This window comes from Diceros bicornis, chromosome 5 (genome assembly GCF_020826845.1).
Source record: "Diceros bicornis minor isolate mBicDic1 chromosome 5, mDicBic1.mat.cur, whole genome shotgun sequence".
NCBI classification, from domain to species: Eukaryota; Metazoa; Chordata; class Mammalia; order Perissodactyla; family Rhinocerotidae; genus Diceros; species Diceros bicornis.
The window spans coordinates 76,546,216-76,561,013 of NC_080744.1; the positions used below are offsets into that span (position 1 = coordinate 76,546,216).

General features: G+C 38.7%; 1 long non-coding RNA gene across 3 annotated transcripts in view; it reads right to left on the reverse strand.

Moving 5' to 3' along the window:
• The window catches only part of LOC131406363 (uncharacterized), a 90,627-nt gene that overhangs the window by 57,751 nt on the left and 18,078 nt on the right, over positions 1 to 14,798 (reverse strand). For all 3 annotated transcript variants that reach the window (XR_009220119.1, XR_009220117.1, XR_009220118.1), the window contains 2 exons: positions 6,833 to 6,905; positions 4,785 to 5,837 (listed from right to left, as the gene is read on the reverse strand). This is a non-coding gene — a long non-coding RNA (uncharacterized LOC131406363). The remainder of the gene's footprint in view (positions 1 to 4,784; positions 5,838 to 6,832; positions 6,906 to 14,798) is intronic.

The following is a 14,798-nucleotide window of genomic DNA, read 5'->3' on the forward strand; positions in this document are numbered from 1 at the left end:
GCTGGACATTAAAGTGGTAAAAACAGATTTTATTCGGAACTATTTCAATAGTGGAAAAGAGACCTCATTATATACCCGGGCTCAATTTCAAATACAGCCTGGGCAATTGGGAATTTATAGCCAAGGAGCCTGATGGGTGTCACTGGAAGGAGAATTACTGGGGGAAGCATCAAGGGTAAGGAGGATTCTGGCTACACTGACCTAAGAGGATTTTTCATGAAGAGAGGCAAGGTTGATCAGTCACCACTTGGTGGAGGGTGGAGGGTGAGAAACCTGATTAGATAACAGTGTAATCAGACATGGAGATGAGAGACTCTTGATAAACTGACTTAGCAGGGTTATTGCTGAGGATTTTACAAGGAAGTGCACAATCTTAAAAGAAGGTTCAGGAGCCTTACTAAAATTTGTTGAAGCAAAGAATCTATGTCACTACGAAAGAGAAATTGGAAAAGTCATCCACAACTGAGGTAAGGAAGAGTATGTCTGGAATACAGAATATCCCTTAGGGTTTCTCCTAGCATTATCTTGCCCTGAGATTAAGGGCAATTGGAAAACTACCATAACCCAATTCAAGCAGGAATAGTAATAGCCTATACTCTTTAGAAATGAAAGTTTTTGTCACTCTGTCAAAAAGAACCAGGACTAACTGAGACAAGGGGAATACAGATGAGGCAATAAAGGAAAGTATTCATAAGTTTTTAAGTAGAAGAAGTTATAGCTACAAATGTCTATCTGACCAGTTACAGAAATGAGGACTGTAAATGTCATGAGTATTCTCTCCGTTTTATGTTATGAATATCTTTATGTGTGAGTGTGTGTTTTCTATCTTCTCTCATTCCCCTATCACACAACATGCAATCTATTAACTTTATATCCAACTGGAAATCTTAGTTTTATATTTTATTATATGTTACAACCAGGAAGTGTAAACATCATTCAAGGACATTTCCTCCTTTTCTGGGAAAACAGATAGTGTGTTTTTGTTGTATTCAGTATACTTCTATTATATTAGGCCTAATAATGACCTTGTTACTGTATTTATTTGAAGATTAAGTATAGTTGATGGCAACACATATAGACGTCAAGTTGACAACGTCAAGATTGACTTTAGTGGAGCCATTTTAAAATGGAGTCAGAGCTGCCTTTAGAGAAACTGCCTTGCTGTCTTGAACCTTGGACTGGGCCAAACCTTTCAACTGGGCTAAAACAACAATTGTTTTACAAGCAGTTGTTTGAGAAGGCAGCAGAAAAATGGACATCCTGATCGCAAAGACTGATAACTGTGGGCTTTCTGAAGATAGAATCAATAGTCAATAAATATTTAGCCAAGACTATCTTCTGCCTCCAACTCCAATTAAAATTCTTTGTAATACAAACCTCCCTTCTTTGCTTTAAAAGCTCCTGACTTTTACTCCCTAGTGGGACATTATTTGGGCTTCTACCTGAATCTGTACTTCCTGAATTGCAATTCTTTGATCCTAAATAAATGTTTTGCCTTCTGTTTTTCCAAGTCAGAAAGCAGGAGCTGAAGCGATCTCACCTTTGTGGACTAGTGTCCGCTAGAACCACATATGGTACCTATATGAGCCCCTTGGGCTCACCATTTCCACGGATCATTGCCGCCTCCAACCATGAGTCCTTTCATGCTCACTTCTTTTGGTCAAGGTCATTACCTTTCTTTGGGATTCTGGAGTTAATAGCCCAATTTGGGGTTGATTTACTAGGAGACAGTTGTCGCAAACTTGGCTCATGGCTGTTGCCATCTGTAAGGGTTTCCCTGTTTGAGCTAGCTCATGGAAGCTCACAGCTATTGCCACCTGTAAGAGTTTATTCCCTATTTGGTGAGTATTCAAATTCTGTCTTTTGTGTCATTTGTTCAAACAGCTGTAGCCAGTGGGTCAGAAGCACAGGTAACAACTTGGGGCTTGCAACTGGTGTCTCTTTGTCCAGCCACACTTCAACATAGGAATTTCATCTTCTAGAAGTTCCTGAGAAGTCCCTCCCTCAGGAACTCCAGTTGGATTTATGTTTAAGAACTACTGTCCTCCTCTTGTAAATTTTTTGTCCCAGTGGACCAAGAATACAAAAGATGATTTAAAATGGTCACTTTGGGGATTCTTTGAACTTCCAAAATATATTTTTATGCACTGGACTTGAGAACCATGGACCAATAAATTGAATGTAATTTTTAATTTCTAAAGAGTCAAGTGTACCACCTTCCAGCACATCTGCTTAAAAGCTGTGGTCCCAGAAGCTACAAATAATTATAAAAAACAACAAAATCTTACTATTTTGTGTCCTGAGAGCTTGGTTTGATAACCGTCAGGTTGAGTTCCTCAAAACATGGCTGGACAGAAATGTGGGTTGCACCCCATTTGCAGCTAGATATGGCTGGACAGAAATGAGGGCTAAACTCCGTTTGTGGGAGTCCTACTAAACTGCTGCCAGCCCTCTGGGTAACAACAATGGCTATTAGAAGGAATGTTCCAATTAAACAATATTATTTAAGAACACTTGAAAGCAATGCCTTCAAAATTCCCAAAAAGTTTTATTGAAAGTTTCATTTAAAAAGGCTATAAAAAATTAAAAATATGAGGTAACTAAAAGAACATACAATAAAACTGTAAATAAAAGCCCATTAAGTTAATGGCTTTACAGACACCCCCTTACCTACCTTTAAAGAAGGGCTCCTCTATGGCCCCTCCCAGAGTTAATGAAAGTCTGAGAGATTTTCTGGTAAACTGCTACATTATTCTCTCAAAAAGCCAAAGGAAAACTAAAATTAAAAATTAATGGTGTTGTTTAATAGTGCCAGAAATATTTACTGTTTGTCCTGGCTGAAACCTGACAAGATATTTGAGAGGATTTAGTAAATTATGATAGAAAATTTGGCCAAATTGGAAGCTAATATTCAGAGACTGATAGGAATTTGTTTTAGGCATTCCCCCCAAGCTAAAATAAAACTATGTACCCAGAGAGAAAAAAATAAACTGGAGAATGTATAATTGGATGGGTATGTGAGTCCTTTGATAAACAGCTAACCTCCCCTATTTATCTTAAAAAGTTTGTAAATATTCCGGTCTTAAGAAACCAAAGTCTTTGTTGGAGGTATTTTTATTCCTTCCCTGTGACTTTGAGATGTAAAAGTTTTACTGGGTCTTTCTGGGAACTCTTATCTAGAACAGTCCCAGATTCCTAAGACTAAAGAAAAAAAATACAAGCTGCTAAAAAGGCTCTCTCACCCAAAGATTACTTGTCTAGAGAAAATGTAAATCTGGAAAGTCTTCTCCACAAATAATAAAAAGCTTTAGTCATCTGAGAGGATAAACATGTTTTTCCCAACGGCCAAAACAAAATTTGGATCCAACTACTCTTTCATAAGTAGTGTTGATGCAAAATAACCAATAATCACTTTATAGATAAGAGAGATAAGGTGAGTTTTACTTGAGCCAGTGTGAGGATTATAATTTGGGAAGACAGTTTCCACAAAGGTAGAAAGTGTTCCAGAGAAGCATGGTTTTCCGTAGAGTCTTATACCTTTTTAGAACAAAGAACATACATTAAACACGTCCAGGATACACATTCATCAATGTTTCAAAGAGGCATTCATTTGCAAATTAGCAGGTCAACATGACCCTGAAGTCAGGAAAGGGACTAATATGGGCATTCCCGATGGGGTGAAGAAGGGGAAGTGTGCATTCTTATCTTAAGAGAGTACAACTTTACTTTAACGGTTAGAGCAGATGTGATACCAGCTCAACACAAGGTTGACATAACGGAAACAATATTGTAGAAAAGAAACCTTATTGTAACTTTGAATGACCTCTGATGAACTAGCCCAGACATGCTTTGTGGATTTTATGGCCCCTCCCAGCTGCTATAAGTTGATAACTTTGTTGTCTTGAGTTCCTTAGGAATGTGATGACCCCTAGGTAGAGAGTCTATGCTCATAGCCATCATAAAGGACAACTAAAAGATCGGGTATAGGGCGTTGCTCTGGTCTCTAATGCATATCCAGTAACACCAAAGACTATCAGGAACTAAGACCAGATGTCTGCCCTCACCTGGAGGTCAGATGGATACCCCACTCAGAGACCAGCTGCTTCCCCAACCCGGAGACCAGCCCCGTATATAACTGGCCTGTAATCTTTGATTTGGAAGATGGTTTTATTTTCAGACATGAGTTGGCCACCTTCCCTCTTGCTAGCAAGCTGTAATAAAGCTCTTTTTCTCCTACCACCTTGCGTCTTGACTATTGGCATCTCTTGCAGTGGGCAGACGACCCCCCGACCCCGGGCAGAAACAGATGTACAATGTATGTTTGATATACCATTAAGTCAGGCTTCTTTAGTTCAACCTGAATCAGTTTTGAACCTGAATAGTTACCCCATATACCTCAATATGTGAAAATCTTTGGTCATTTTCCCCTTTTGATCAAAAATATTTTGATAGAGAGCATTAATGATCAAAATATTGTTCCTTGGTTCCAGGGTAGTTGCTGCCTGCCCTGGGTCCATCATGTCCCTCAATCCTAGGTATTTATTTCATTTATTTGCCCAGTTATCCACATTAGGGGGAAATACTTGCATACAGTAGACAAGCATAGAGGTATATATTAACAGGGGAAGCATTTCATAGGTTATATAATTTGTCAATAATTTTTAGATTATTGCCCAAACATTGTACATGTGCTTTTACATGACTTCCTATGGTTACATTATTTATAAAAATCATAGAACAGATAAATCAATACTTGAAATGATTAGTTCAAAATGAGGTCTTACACATAGTCTTTATCAGAAAAGGAAATTCATCTGGGGTTGTAAGATCAATCGACCATCTCAAGTTGCTGAGCAATCATTACTCTAGCCAGTGATACCAGTCTTAAAACACTGAGTAAAGAAAACAGTCATTAGTTTGAATATTATGACTAATACAAGAATTCTAAGGTGTCATAGAAATAGGAATTGCAATTTTGATCACAAAAGGCAGCCAATACTGGAAGGGAGTCAACTAAACAAATCAAGACTAGGTCTACAGTCATGTAGGTCATTCACCTACTTTTTCTTGTTTTCATGTTTTAGCAGAAACGATAAATTGGAAGATTCATCAGGTATAAAAACACAGTATTCAGTTTGAATGATTGCACCCATATCACCTTGGAATGCAGTTAAAATAAACAAGGCTATTCTATTTTGAAGGACAGCCTTTCTTACTAAAGACATTTCAGTATTTAATAAGGCTATTTCTGCTTGATTATCATTAAGGGCTTGTGGAGTAAATTTTTTCAGGGCTTCTATATGTGATATGACATCTTCTAGCCCCAAAGAAGAAACAAATATAGCTTCTAGGTGGTTATACCAATGAAACACTGAATGCGCCCCTCCGGCCTTAAGGAGAGGAAGATTGGCAACAGTTGTTAATTCAGGGAAAATCCTTCCCTGCATCCAAGAGAAACCCTGGCTGCAGTGTCTTAGCCATCCAGGCAGTAGCCAAGGCCAGAGGTTGTTCCACACAACCGTTGAGTTCCATTAGGAACCACCCAATAAACGCCTGGTCTTCAAGACCAGTCTGTTCCAAACCAATTGCTTTCTTTAAGTATGATAGTATTCCGAAAATCTTAAATGGAACAACTATAAAATGCATATATGGTTTAAGCATTACAAAGGTTTAAATGAGGAGATATAATATTGGGAATACAGGCCTGATCTGGAGTCTTGGGATAGCTGTCTACAACAGATGCGATCTTCTTCTCATCCTGGTTTGGAGGTATTTGTCTTGGTCAGTCGAATTCAAGTGTCAGAAACAGGAGTGGAAATCCACCCAGGTGGAGGAGCCTTTTTAAATGAGAAATGTGAATCCATGAGTCTATGCCTTCTAATTTTGCAATGCATGGATTGGTTAAAAGTACTTGTTATGGTTCTTTCCAATTGGGCTGCAGAGAGTCTTTTATTTAATGCCTTTTCCAATAAATAAAATCTCCAGGTTGTAGTTCATTATCCTTAAAGTCGTCATTGCCCAGGAGCTCTCTGTGAAAGGGATCAGCTACCAACATTTCATTTTTTTAAGCACTTCAATGAGACCCTGACAACAATGTAATATATCTACCTTAAACAAAGTTGGTTTACACAGTTCCTCGTCTCACTGCGTAGATCACCCTGCTATTAATTCAAAATGAGACAGCTGATGTTTACCAAAAGGGGTAGATCTAAGACAGAGAAGTACTAGCAGAAGAGCTCTTGGCCATGAGAGATTAAATGTTTCTGAAAGCTTTGCCAATTAAGTTTTGATTGTACCATTAAAATGGTACCATTAAAATGTTGCAGTACTAGCCAAATGTCACAAATAGATTTAAGTATTTGTCTGGTGGAATGAATTCCCCTGTCATTGAATAAATTGGTAGGAATTCCTCAAATGGAATCACCCTTTCTAATAATTTACCTATTACGGAAACCATCACTCTTATGCAAGGAAAGGCCTCAATCCAATGTGAGAACACACCGATCATTACTAAGACATTTATACCCTTGTGATGGTGGCATTTGAACAAAGTTCAATTGTCATACTTCAAAGGGTCACTTAGGAAAGGGAAAGTGACCTTGCAACCCATGAACTTTTTCCCTGGGCTTATATTTAGGACATATAGTACAACAAGCATAAGTTTTATGAGCCACTCTGGGAGAAAGTTGTCAAAATATTGTTTTCTCCATAAAATCATCTTTTCAGGTGCTCATTGGTTATTTGACGTACATGCTGGAGCAGTGGCAATTGTGCTCCAATAGGCACTATGGTCTGTTGTCAAGATACCCAGCCTGGTAATGACCCTGCTTACCTTTTAAGTAAGATACATATGTAACCCAAATTAGATAATAAAATGCAGTCATGGTCATTTTCCTCCTATGGTCCTGGAAGCAAGGTAGCAGCATTAAGATAATAAGTAATATTTATCTACACAATATTACATAAGGAGGTTTATCATCATTTACTTGACAATGCTTCCCATGCAATTTAACATACCAAATAAACCTAATTAGTTTAGTATCTCCCGCTTTGTAGGAAGAGAGAACAAATTATTTGAGAAGTCCTAGGAAACTTTCATTTTAAGAGAGAGGAAAACAAATTTTAATTTTTCACCAGCTTACTTTTGATATAAAAACAAATTTACTGAATTAAATTTATTTCAATCTTAGCCAACTTGATCATGCATAAAACTCTTAGGGTTTCTTAGGGTTCCTTTTTCACAAACCTTCTATAACTTTCTTTTTACATTCAGATTTTGTCCTATGCTTTTCCTCTTTTTTTTCCTTAACAAAATGCATTTCCATTCCATATATATAGTCCATATAAATATATATTTTACTGAAAATACATTTTATTTTCCTTGCATATTAGATATTTCCCTTATTATTTTAGTAGTTTTAACTACATGTATTAATTAGGACTTTTAACCTTAGAAACCTTAATTTCTAGTGAAAAATAAAGAAGTAAATGCATATGGACTGCATTTTACGTTAGCATTCTGTGGCTTGGCAAATTTGTAAATACTTTTCATAATTTCTAGAAACATATGCTATTCCATAGTACAATCTTTCAATAAAGCATAAAAAATGTTTACTAATATATCTAAACATCTTTACTTTCTCTGTAATAAGAAGACAAAAGTGGTAAACTTAGACTTATTTAGAAATTAATAGTTCTATATTTTATTTTATTTGAAAATAATCTATATATTCAATGAATTTTTCATCATTTAATTTAACCTATCAAAACTATGAAGTTTTAAGTTAGCAAACAGATTTTAGAAGCTATTTTAAGTACACATGCCATAAAGTATAATTATTACTAAAAAGTTTATCTGTAAACTCTTCTTTTATTTACATCTATCTAAATCATTTCCTCCCCAAAATTATGTTTAGACTACTCACAAAAATTTCATGAGACATTAAACAAATCAGCTATCATTTTAAGTTATTATTTTTCTGACAAATTTTGTAGCAGAGATTACATCAGCCTATTTTATTAATAACCCTAGGTAGAATGAAGGTTGCAGGTCTGCATCATATCCAATGCTGATAACTCTAAAGTCATGCTTATTTCAATCAAATCAACAAACTTAAATAACCTTTCATTTACCAAAGATTTTTTTTTATTATGTTAACTTGAAAGACATTTGGGTTAGTGTCTATTACATTTATATAAGTTTTTACTTTAAGCCAATTAAATAGACCTCTTTTAGAAATTACACCACCGGAGGTAGAAAAATATCACATATATAACATACATATGGACACACGTATAAACACACAGACAGATGCAACAAAGATTTTATAGCCTCTGTTTTTAAAAATTTCCTTTGATTTTGGGGCAAGGGTGCTTTCATAGCAGTCTGCATCTCCAAAAACTTCTTTCCTCCTGTTTTTGTTTCAGTCTTAGTAATCTGGGATGGTCTAGATAATAGCTCCTGCAGAGGTCACAGTGTTGGGAATAAACAGGGGAGGTTATTTACTTATCAAAGGAATAACATCCATCCAATTACATTATCGTTAATTTGCTAAGCACCCTCTGGGTACTTAGTTTTAACTTAATTTAGGGAAGAAAGCCTAAAATATTCCTATCAGGCTTTGAATATAAGCTTCCACTTTGGTCAAATTTCTGATGATAAGTTACTAAATCCTTTCAAATACCTTGTCAAGTTTCAGCTGGGACAAACAGTAACTATTTCTGGCAGCATTAAACCATTGCATTAGTTTTTTAAATTTTAGTTTCCCCTGGACTGTTTAAGGGTAGCAGTTTCCCAGAAAATCTCTCAGAGTCTTATTAACCCTGGGAGGGGCTCATATTGGGCCCTTCTTTAAAGATAGATCATGGGGTTGTCTGAAAGGCTGTGAACATAGTGAATGCACTTCTTAAATGATCTTATCTAATTGGAACATTCCTTCTCATGGTCAGTGTACAAGTTTTGGAGGCTCAACAGAGCCCCAGTTGGCCCCTATAATTTTAAATTACCCAAGTTTATCTTGATCCAAAGATCCAACCATTTACATTTATCCCCATTTTGTTAAGCACTTGCAAGTGTCTGCTCCATACATATTGTACATGAAGGCAGCCAGAATTCAAGGAGGAGGCTGCCCATTCAGACACTGATTGGCTTTTAGAAACCAGATTTCCTGTTTTCTTTAGAAAGTCTGAACAATTTCTAAGGACTGTGTTGTGGTGAGAAGTGTGCTGTCACTCCCTAAAAAAGGCCATGAAGACTCTCTTAACACATCTCAGTTTCTCCTGCTGGCAGTCTAAAACTATGGTGGGGGCTCAGAGCATGTGGATGACCAATCCTTAAGTTTGTGTCCCCGGATGAGCTATCAATTACTTAAAAGGAATGACCACAATGGAATTCCCTATGGGACAACTGCACATCATGAGGCTCAGCCTCAGACACTCCCACTAGGTTCTCAGTCACCTGAGAACACCTCACAGCTGGGAGGAGCTGGTGTTCCTTCTTCTGGAGCTGAGTGAGTTTTCAGTCTCTCATGTTGCTACTAAACAATTTTTTCAGACTTTATAGGTAAAATTCTTTCCAATTTAAAGCCAAATTCAAAAGGTCAGCCTGTGCCTTTCACTCCAAAGTTCCCTCTAGGCTCCCCTGGCTTAGGAAATTCCCCTAAGGTTTCTCTTACCTAAAAACATATACCAGTATCCCCTTAAGATACCTAGTTTTAAGACTTGAGGGGGAAGTCAAGATGGCGGTGTAAGCAGACTCTGAACTCACCTCCTCCCTGGACACAGACAATTTACAACTACTTGCGGAAAAATTAGCTCTGAGGCAGAACTGAAAACTGGATTAGAGGAACTCCTGCAACAAAGGACAATACTAATTGAGATGGAAAAGGCAGAAACTCCCTTCTGGAGAGAAAAAACGCCGCCTTCACAAGCCAACAGCTTCACGGCCGCCCAGTAGCCAACCAAAGGAACGCAGCCCTCCCTGGAGGAGTGGGGCCCTGAGCCAGGGAGCGCCCCTGCTGTGGGCATATTGTGGACCCAGCAAAACTGAGACGAGTGCCAGAATATATGACTTTGCCTGCTACCAAAACATTGGGGAGTACCCCCAGAAAAGCTGGTTCACAAAGAAATTAAGACCGGCTCATAAAGGGCCCATGCGCAAACTCACCTGACTCAGAAAGCAACTGAAAATCACCAGAAAGAAAGGTGCATAGTGCTTTGGTGAGGAGACTCACCTGCTAGGCCCTGAGTGAATCTCGGTGAGAGGTGAAACGTCTCCAGGGACTGAGACATTGGTGGTGGACATTGTTGTGGGCCAGTGTGGGCGTGCTGACACACATGACATTGGAGTTCTCCCTGGGGCCTGCTAGCGCAGGTCTGCCCCAGCCACTAGAGCACCGATTTAATCCAGCTCAGCCAGGACAGGCAGCCCACCCTAGAGACTGGCCCCACCCAACAACAAGCCCTCAGGCAACTTGTGGGCCTGCATAGATTGGTGACTGGATTCTCTGCAGGCTGGTAACTGACTCCACTTCAGTGGGGCAGGACATGCACAAGGAGCAGGTGGAGAGTGTGGGGCGGTGGTGGAGTGTGTGGGGCTCCCGCTGTGGAGAGACTGGGTCCACTTCAGGAGGTTGGGGCACGCACATGGGGCAGGACTGTGTTGACAGTGTGTGTGGACCTGTGGGCGGCAGGACTTGTCAGCAGCAGAAGACTTGTGCTTCTCAAAGACCCACATAGGGGGTTTGCCCCACCTTCCAAAGCTTGAAACAATTGGGTGCTCCTGTGCCAAAGGCCGGCCCCACCCAGCTGCAATCCTCAGAGAGCTGACAAGAGACCTAGAGGCTGGAGGCTTATAGCCATTATAAGGCCCTGAGCCTAACAACCTGCCATGCTGGGGGCCTACTCACTTAAAAGAAATACTGCAACACAAATGTTGTATTAGAACTTGCAGCCAACTCTGCTGGGGCTCCCCACACCTGATAAAGAGACTGAAGGGCCCACAAAAACTACAAGCAGCTGAGCATTACAACAGCTGGCCAGGAGCATAACTGGGCCTCCCTGGGCGCCTAAAGGAAGAGCAAACAGGCCACAACAGAAGGACACACGTAGCCCACATAGGGGTCACCCCTGGAACATTGAGAACTGAGTGAAGCATACTGCAGGCCTCCTAAGGCATCACTTACATAAAGTCACCTATCCAAGAGCAGGAGATGTAGCTGACCTACCTAATACGTAGACACAAGCACAGGGAATGAGGCAAAATGAGGAGGCAAAGGAATACATTCTAAGTAAGGGACTAGGACAAAAACCAAGAAAAGGAACTAAGTGAAAAAAAAATGAGCAACCTACCCGAGAGAGAGTTCAAACTAAGAGTGTTAAGGATGCTCACTGATCTGGGGAGAAGAATAGATGAACTCAGTGAGAATGTCAACAAAGAAATGGAAGATATAAAAAAGAACCAATCAGAAATAAAGAATACGATACAGGAAATGAAAAATTCACTAGAGGGACTCAAAAGCAGAGTAGAGGATACAGAAGAACACATCTGTCAGCTGGATGAAAGACTAGAAGAAATTACCCAAGCTGAACAGGTAAAAGAGAAAAGAATTAAAAAGAGTGAGCACAGTCTAAGGGACCTCTGGGACAACAACAAGCACACTAACATCTGTGTTATAGGTTTCTCGGAAGGAGAAGAGCGAGACAAAGGGGCAGAGAATCTATTTCAAGAAATAATAGATGAAAACTTCCTTAACCTAAGGAACGAAACAGACATCCAGGTACTGGAAGCACAGAGAGCCCCAAACAAGATAAAGCCAAAGAGGCCCACACCAAGACACATAACAATCAAAATGTCCAGAATTAAAGATAAAGAGAGAATCCTAAAAGCCGCAAGAGAAAGTCAAGTTATATACAAAAGAAACCCCATAAGGCTATCAGCTGACCTCTCAGCAGAAACCTTACAGGCTAGAAGAGAATGGCATGATATATTTAAAGTGCTAAAAGAAAAAAATTACACTCAAGAATACTCTCCCCAGCAAGGTTATCATTCAAAATGGAAAGAAAGATCAAAAATTTCCCAGACAAGCAAAAATTAAAGGAGTTTGTCGCCAAGAAACCAGTGCTACAAGAAATGTTAAAGGGACTGATTTAAGGGGAAAAGAGAAGACCACAAACAGGAAAAATTATCTATCTCCATGATAAGAGGGTAATGGATAAAAATGCACAAAAACGAGGTTAGATGTGTATCAAAAACATAAAATGAGGGAGGAGGGGAGTTAAAGAGTAGAGCTTTCAGACAGAGCTCAAACTAAAGAGATTATCAATTCTGCATAGAAGGAGAAAGGAACAGAGAAGGACTACTAAAACACTGAGGAAAAAAAAGTTAAAACATGGCAGTGAGTACATACTTATGAATAGCTACTTTAAATGTCAATGGACTAAATCCTCCAATTAAAAGGCATAGGGTGGCTGATGGGATAAAACAACAAGACCCATATATATGCTGCATACAAGAGACACAATTCAGACCTAAAGATACTCACAAACTGAAAGTGAAGGGATGGAAAAAGATAGTCCATGCAAATGACAATGAAAATAAAGCTGGGGTAGCAGTACTCATATCAGACAAAATAGACTTTAAAACAAAAACTGTACAGAGACAAAGAAGGGCATTACATAATGATTAAGGGAACAATCCAACAAGAGGCTATAACACTTGTAAATATCTATGCATTCAATGTAGGTGCACCTAAATATATAAAGCACTTATTAACAGACATAAAAATAGAAATAGACAATAACACGATAATAGTAGGGGACTTGAACACTCCACTTACACCAACGGATACATCATCCAAACAGAAGATCAATAAGGAAACATTGGCCTTAAATGACACACTAGAACAGATGGACCTAGTAGATATATACAGAGCGTTCCATCCAAAAACCAAAGAATACACGTTCTTTTCAAATGCACATGGAACATTCTCCAGGATTGATCACATATTAGGCCACAAAACAAGTCTCCATAAATTTAAGAAGATTGAAATAATACCAAGCATCTTTTCTGACCACAACGGTATGAAACTAGAAATCAACTATAGGAAGAAAATCAGAAAAGCCACAAATACGTGGAGATTAAACAAAATGCTACTGAATAACGACTGGGTCAACAAAGAAATCAAAGAAGAAATAAAAAAATACCTGGAGACAAATGAAAATGAAAAACGACATGCCAGAATTTATGGGATACAGCAAAAGTGGTTCTGAGTGGGAAGTTTATAGCAAGACAGGCCTATCTCAACAAACAAGAAAAATCTCAAACAAACAATCTAACACTGCACCTAAAGGAATTGGAAAAAGAAGAACAAACAAAGCCCCAAATCATTAGAAGAAGGGAAATAATAAAAGTCGGAGCAGAAATAAACACAGATCAATGGAATAGAATCAAAAGCCCAGAAATAAATCCACACATCTATGGACAGCTAATCTTTGACAAAGGAGCCAAGAACATACAATGGGGAAAAGAAAGTCTCTTCAACAAATGGTGTTCAGAAAACTGGATAGCCACGTGCAAAAAAATGAAAGTAGACCCTTACCTTACGCCATACACAAAAAATAACTCAAAATGTGTTAAAGACTTGAATGCAAGACCTGAAACTGTGAAACTTCTAGAAGAAAATATAGGCAGTACATTCTTCGACATCGGGCTTAGCAACATATTTTCAAGCACCATGCCTGACTGGGCAAGAGAAACAATAGAAAAAATAAACAAATGGGACTACATCAAACTAAAAAGCTTCTGCACAGCAAAGGAAACCATCAACAAGACGAAAAGACAACCTAACAATTGGGAGAAGATACTTGCAAACCATACATATAATAAGGGTAAGGGCTTAATCTCCAAAATATATAAAGAACTCATGCATCTCAACAACAAAAATCTAACAGCCTAATTAAAAAATGGGCAAAAGACCTGAACAGACATTTCTCCAAAGAAGATATACAGATGGCCAACAGGCACATGAAAACATGTTCAACATCATTAACTATCAGGGAAATGCAAATCAAAACTACAATGAGATATCACCTCACGCCCACCAGAATGGCTATAATTAACAAGACAGGAAACAACATGTGTTGGAGAGGATGTGGAGAGAAGGGAACTCTCATACACTGCTGGTGGGAGTGCAAACTGGTGCAGCCACTATGGAAAACAGTAGGGAGATTCCTCAAAAAATCAAAGATAGAATTACCATACGATCCAGCTATTCCACTGCTGGGATTCCACTGCAAGTTCTTTATCCAAAGAACTTGAAAACACCAATGCATAAAGATACATGCACCCCTGTGTTCATTGCAGCATTATTCACCATAGCCAAGACTTGGAAGCAACCTAAGTGCCCATCAAGGGACGAATGGATAAAGAAGCTGTGGTATATATACACAATGGAATACTACTCAGCCATAAGAAACGATGAAATCCAGCCATTTGTGACAACATAGATGGACATTGAGGGTATAATGCAAAGTGAAATAAGTCAGAGGGAGAAGGTCAAATACCGTATGATTTCCTTCATTAAGTAGTAGATAATAACAACAATAAACAAACACATAGAGACAGAGATTGGATTGGTGGTTACCAGAGGGGACGGGGGGATGGAGGAGGGCACAAGGGATAATTCGGCACATGTGTATGGTCATGGGTTGAAATTGGTATATGAGTGGTGAACATGATGTAATCTATGCAGAAATAGAAGTATAATGTTGTATACCTGAGATTTATACAGTGTTATAAA